Here is a 6,778-nt window from a genome sequence, read left to right as displayed (position 1 = left end):
TTTCTCTCAAACAGCCTCCACAGCCTCAGGGAACACACGTTATAGAAGTCATCTCTGTCGTGGCTGTGATAGGAAAGGTGTGTGTATATACATGCATTTTTATATTTTCATGTCTAAAAAAGAAGCAGATGTGATAACTAAGTAATAAAAGAGCACTAACAGTTTCCTGGACGACTTCTCACTGTGTAACAAACCATCTGAGAAGTTGGTCAGGAAACTGTTTGGAAAAGGGCGAGAAAACCACTGGTTTAGACACAAACTCAACTTTCTGTCTGACAAAGAGAATTGTGAGATCTCGTAATCTCGTGTGATCTTTTTAAACTAGCTGCCTCGTAATGAAAGAGTGCGGGCAGATAATAAAGAGTGAGTCTCATTTCTGGTTAATTTTAATCTTCGAAATAGCAGCTGTGAACTTCCTTTAACAGAGGGAGTTGGGTAAGATTGACGTAATGCTAGTAGCAGCTAACTTGGAGGCTCCGACCTGCAGCAGAGGTCCAGTAAGTTCTTCATATGTTTACTTTAACTTGTAATGTTGTAATTTCAGGTTTGACCTCATGGTGGCGTCTCACTGTTCCAACACTTAGACCCGGACACAAGTGTGTCTGTCTTATTATCACAGTAACATGATGCAGTACATGTTTAGTTCAGCGAAGCATTTCCTTTGTAGCTCTGCAGATGAAGGATCTAAGGGAGCTGAAGAAGTAGTTTTGTGCCTTTTATTAATCGGATCATAAGCAGAACCAGAGCGTGAAAACGATACCTGTCAATACTGACATTCTTAATCTCCATTTCCTGTTTCATTTTGGTAACTCTCTCGCTCCAGGTGTCTTCACTTGTCTTCCCACCTGTGATTGTCTGCTGATTGTTTTCATCTGTTCTCAGTTATCTCAGCTGGCCTGTATTTATGCTGCGTTCAAACGGGGTCATATTTACCGGCGCCAGGAGAAGAGTCCATATGAACAGCGCCCTCTTGTGGTATTCACGACATCGGAACTCTGACATTTCTAGAAGCCTCGAGTTCACGAGTTGTGACGTGTTTGCTGACATTTACAGAAAGGTCAGAGGTCATGGGAGTTCATTTTTCGTTGGATGTTAAGCTCATATGTAGTAATTGTAATCATGTAGAGTTCGTCTTCATAACTTATATAAAGCCTACACCTGCAACCTGAGGCCAATATAGTTTTCCAAACTTTTATATTTCTGCATTCATGCTCAAAATAATATCACAAACTCCCACCAAATTAGCATAAAAATAAAACGTTTTTACCAAGTAGCCAATTAAACTGCAAGATACCAGAAAAGTTCAGCAACAGTGAATGTTCTGTCTATTGGGTTGATGTTTAGATTATTTTAATTTATCCCCCTGGTGGTTGCATGTGTTATTGCAGTTAGTTTAGCAGTAGAAGTCTTCTCTTCATTCATTGGCCAATAGGGTCACATGACGTGGCCAGAGCAATGATTCCAGCGCACAGCAGAGGTGAGGGGTCACATGTGACCAGCTCATCCTCTGCCTTTCTTACGTTGAGTGTCTTGAGAAGCAATGCTTGTGAGTACCAACATACCAGGTGTGCTGAATTGTACTGCTTAGTGAATGTTTACATCGAACTTTAACATAAAGGGACGTTTTTATGGAGCTCGTATTTTTAGCATCTAAATTAAGGTAAAGCATTGTGATGACTCAGCAAAAATGTGAATTATCAAGCCATGCCTTGTTTGTTGAAAGGGAAGGGAATTTAGCACAGTGTTTTATTCTGTGTGGTACATCAGGAAAGATATATTTTGTCCTTATTTCAGTTTTACAAAAAAGATTGTTGTACACGAGAAGAGGAAAACAAACAGTAAACGTTCATTCAACTTTACTTCTTCGTCTGACTCTCTATACAACAGTATGTTCGCTATCTGTCGAAGTGTGGTCTGACACCTACTCTGAGGACAGAATAGTGAAGACTCGGTTCATCCAGAAAGCATCTGGTATGAGGGCGACAGTCCCACCCGGAGCAACCCGGGCTCCTCCTGAGCTGCTGCTCATCAAGTACAGTCCATATGGCAAAAACACATTTATAATTAATAATACAAATTTCAAGGCTGATATTATTCCCTTGAAGTCACCAAACATTAACATCTGACAAATTAAATTCGAATTACAAGAAAAGTGGTCACAATTTGTTTTGGTGTGCCACAATAGCATCAACATATTTATCATGGTGAAGTAAAACGCTCCATTATTTCAAAAGTGATCAGCTTGATGTATTTGACTGCTGAATTAAAGGCTTTACACACAGCCTGCACTGTGTGTGCATGACAGCAACCTTGCTGCTGTGTGTGTCCACTGCACACCGCCAGCATGTCGGCTCTATTCTCTCAATAACGAACCACACGCACGAGGCATGACACACGCACGGGGCATGACACACGCAGAATGTGCTTTAACCTGTTAACAAAAGCAGAACAAGAGGCGACGCAGGCAGTGAGCCTCAGTCCTGATGGCCACCAGGAATCGAACGTTTTAAGTACAGCAAAGAGGAATTTTAACCAAAAAGCAGAAACAAATACATGTTTCCCTTCACCTGTTAAATCACTGACAGCATAATTAGAGTCCTGCTATGACTATATAATAGATATGGGATCACAGGTCTTTTCTCTGTCTGTCTTTTGCTGGGAGACCTTCCTCATGTAAAAAAAAAAAAAAAAAAATTGGCGTGATGCCAACCTCTAGGTGGCGCTGCGCTGCAGAGAGGCCGCTTCATTCTGCAGCCGCCACGCAGGCGGTGTCCCCAGCATCAGATGTCTGCACCTTCTTACACTGAGGAAACATCACACTGAACTCTGGAAGGAATCATTTGCATTATATACTGTTGATTATTCCTGTTCCTGTGTAAAGGAATTTGTAACAAATCTCAGTGGGAACAAAGGTGCTCTCTGTTCGACTCATGAAATGATTAACATAGCATTAACATAAATAAAAAGTCTTTCACTGGTAACTTTGAATATTTGTATTCATAATACAAACCAGTCGACTAAAAGGGGTTGTACCATACAGAAATAAGATGAGTGTTACTTTTAACTTTCTGTTCCAAATCAATTACTATTAAATCTCACTGTGGGAAGCCTTTTAAATTTCCCCTTAAAATGGAGTAATAGTGTGTGTGTGTGTGTGTGTGTGTGTGTGTGTGTGTGTGTGTGTGTGTGTGTGTGTGTGTGTGTGTGTGTGTGTGTGTGTGTGTGTGTGTGTGTGTGTGTGTGTGTGTGTGTGTGTGTGCATATTTTTCAGTGAGAAACACATAAATTATCATACGAGGTAAGCATTATTACTATGCTTATTGTAATCACGTTTTTCATTCTGTAATCAGCCCCCTGGCATAAAAGGATCTTGATTATGTTTGCATTTATCTTTGCTGTTATTTTTTTCCATCATAATGAAATAATGAAATATCTGTAATAATTATGAGTAGTCTAGTCATTATGATAATCAACATAACTATGACTGTAGTTTTGTGTCTTTTTAATGCAAGTATAAAAATAGCTTTGAGAGAAAATTTCTAGCACTGAAATCAAAAATCAAGTTTGTTAGTAAAAATATTTGAACTGAGAACAAAATTATTTGGAAATAAATAATCTTTTGCATTTTTGATGGTTTCGGTCCCATTCTTGAGAATGTTGCTCATAAAGCTAGCTTCTTTATCGTGTCACAACGTTTCGATTGCAATAACAACTTTGGAATAAGCCAGGATTTACGAGTTATCCAAATCAAATCAAACCAGCTGCGCCTCCAAACATTTATAATATATATCATCCAATATCTAATCAGCTATTGAATCATTTTCAGAGTGACCACCAGAAAACTAATCAGAGAAAGTGATAAATGTCATCCTAATAAGCTTTGGTAAAAATTCATTGACTTTATATTGCATGGGAGAAGTTGAATGGGAGTCTATGGAGCAGGAGGTTCTTAGCGCCCCCAGTGGTCCTCAGTGGCACTTCAGCAATAGTTTCACTGACTCCGCAGTTTCCGGAGAAAAATCACAAAGCTGGCTTTGAGTGTCACGATGGCTTACTCTGTTCCATTCGGCCAACATTTACGTTTGCTGTCGGAGGGCTTATCATGTCATTTGGTTGGTGGAGGTTTTATAGACTCTTACTAAAACTATACCATAGTAAACTGAAAATGTTCAATGTTTTGTTTGTTTGTTTGTTTGCTTGCTTGTGTTATTTTAGTTGTAAGATTCTAGTTAGTTCAATGGTTTGACCTCCGATTTGCAAGTATCCAGTGTGTGGTTAAGGGGGGCTACATCAATACTAAATATAATATTCAATGTGTTAGCAGGAGCTCAGAAATGCAGTCGCCTGACAAGATGTCATCACACCATCCTTACAAAAAGAGCGCTTGGTGTCATTCAGATGATTCTTTCCCCGTCTTCCTCCGGTTGAAGCCCCGTGTGCTGCAGTAACACACATTCAACAGTGCAAGTGTGACACAACACCTTCAGAAATTCTCCAGGGCCCGCCTTCGCTGCAGAACTTGTGTGACCGTGCTGCAGCTACGATGGTATCTGTGGAAAGTGAAAAATGTTCTTTTATACTTTATGCTCTCATATCTTCCCCTGCCCTCTCCTGGGAGATGCTGACTTTCAAAGCTCCTTCACTTCCCCTCACAGATGGCTTACTTTCTGTCCTCCCACCTTCTCTTATTTTTGTTTTTACCCTGATTTGTAAAGTCATTTTCATTCTGTCCAGCTCAGTGGAATGTTGCAGCATTATCAGCAGCCTGTGTGTGTGTGTGTGTGTGTGTGTGTGTGTGTGTGTGTGTGTGTGTGTGTGTGTGTGTGTGTGTGTGTGTGTGTGTGTGTGTGTGTGTGTGTGTGTGTGTGTGTGTGTGTGTGTGTGTGTGTGTGTGTTGTGGCAGTGACAAATGCAGCACTAAAATTAGCTCTCTGACCTCCTGCTGAGGGAGCAGGGCCTAGAAACCTAGGTTGTCTATTAGTGACAGCTTCTCTGCCACACACACACACACACACACACACACACACACACACACACACAAACGTGCACACATAAGCTGCAGTCACGCACACCCTTGGTGATTGTTGTCTCAGACAAAGACATGACCTGTGAGAATTGTGAGTGTTGAGCTTTGCTTTGTATTTGACTAATTAATAGAATAACAAGGTCATGAAAATCATCAGATTTGAAAATTACATTTCCAGGTAAAGTTGTAGATAAATATGAAATCCTAAAATGGTTTTGAAAAAGCCATTGGGGAAGTATAAGCAATACTTTAATTTTGTTTGATAAATATTAGATTTAAACATGTCCACGACATGAACCACGACATGAACCACGACATGAACCACTACATGAACCACTACATGAACCACTACATGAACCACGACATGAACCACTACATGAACCACTACATGAACCACGACATGAACCACCACAGGAACCACGATATGAACCACTACATGAACCACGACATGAACCACGACATGAACCACTACATGAACCACGACATGAACCACGACATGAACCACTACATGAACCACTACATGAACCACGACATGAACCACTACATGAACCACTACATGAACCACTACATGAACCACTACATGAACCACGACATGAACCACTACATGAACCACTACATGAACCACGACATGAACCACTACATGAACCACTACATGAACCACGACATGAACCACTACATGAACCACTACATGAACCACTACATGAACCACTACATGAACCACATACATGAACCACTACATGAACCACTACATGAACCACTACATGACATGAACCACGACATGAACCACGACATGAACCACTACATGAACCACTACATGAACCACGACATGAACCACTACATGAACCACTACATGAACCACTACATGAACCACTACATGAACCACTACATGAACCACTACATGAACCACTACATGAACCACTACATGAACCACTACATGAACCACTACATGAACCACGACATGAACCACTACATGAACCACTACATGAACCACTACATGAACCACTACATGAACCACTACATGAACCACTACATGAACCACTACATGAACCACTACATGAACCACTACATGAACCACTACATGAACCACGACATGAACCACTACATGAACCACTACATGAACCACTACATGAACCACTACATGAACCACTACATGAACCACTACATGAACCACTACATGAACCACTACATGAACCACTACATGAACCACTACATGAACCACTACATGAACCACGACATGAACCACTACATGAACCACTACATGAACCACTACATGAACCATGAACCACGACATGAACCACTACATGAACCACTACATGAACCACTACATGAACCACGACCACTACATGAACCACTACATGAACCACTACATGAACCACGAACCACTACATGAACCACTACATGAACCACGAACCATGAACCACGACATGAACCACTACATGAACCACTACATGAACCACGACATGAACCACTACATGAACCACTACATGAACCACTACATGAACCACGACATGAACCACTACATGAACCACTACATGAACCACTAACCATGAACCACTACATGAACCACTACATGAACCACTACATGAACCATGAACCACATGAACCACTACATGAACCACGACATGAACCACTACATGAACCCACGACATGAACCACTACATGAACCACTACATGAACCACTACATGAACCACTACATGACATGAACCACTACATGAACCACTACATGAACCACTACATGAACCACGACATGA

Source organism: Brachyistius frenatus, unplaced genomic scaffold, assembly GCF_029030835.1.
Source record: "Brachyistius frenatus isolate BFR_SWC_R1_liver_20210118 unplaced genomic scaffold, ASM2903083v1 Contig_372, whole genome shotgun sequence".
NCBI lineage: Eukaryota > Metazoa > Chordata > Actinopteri > Embiotocidae > Brachyistius > Brachyistius frenatus.
This window is presented reverse-complemented; position numbering follows the sequence as displayed.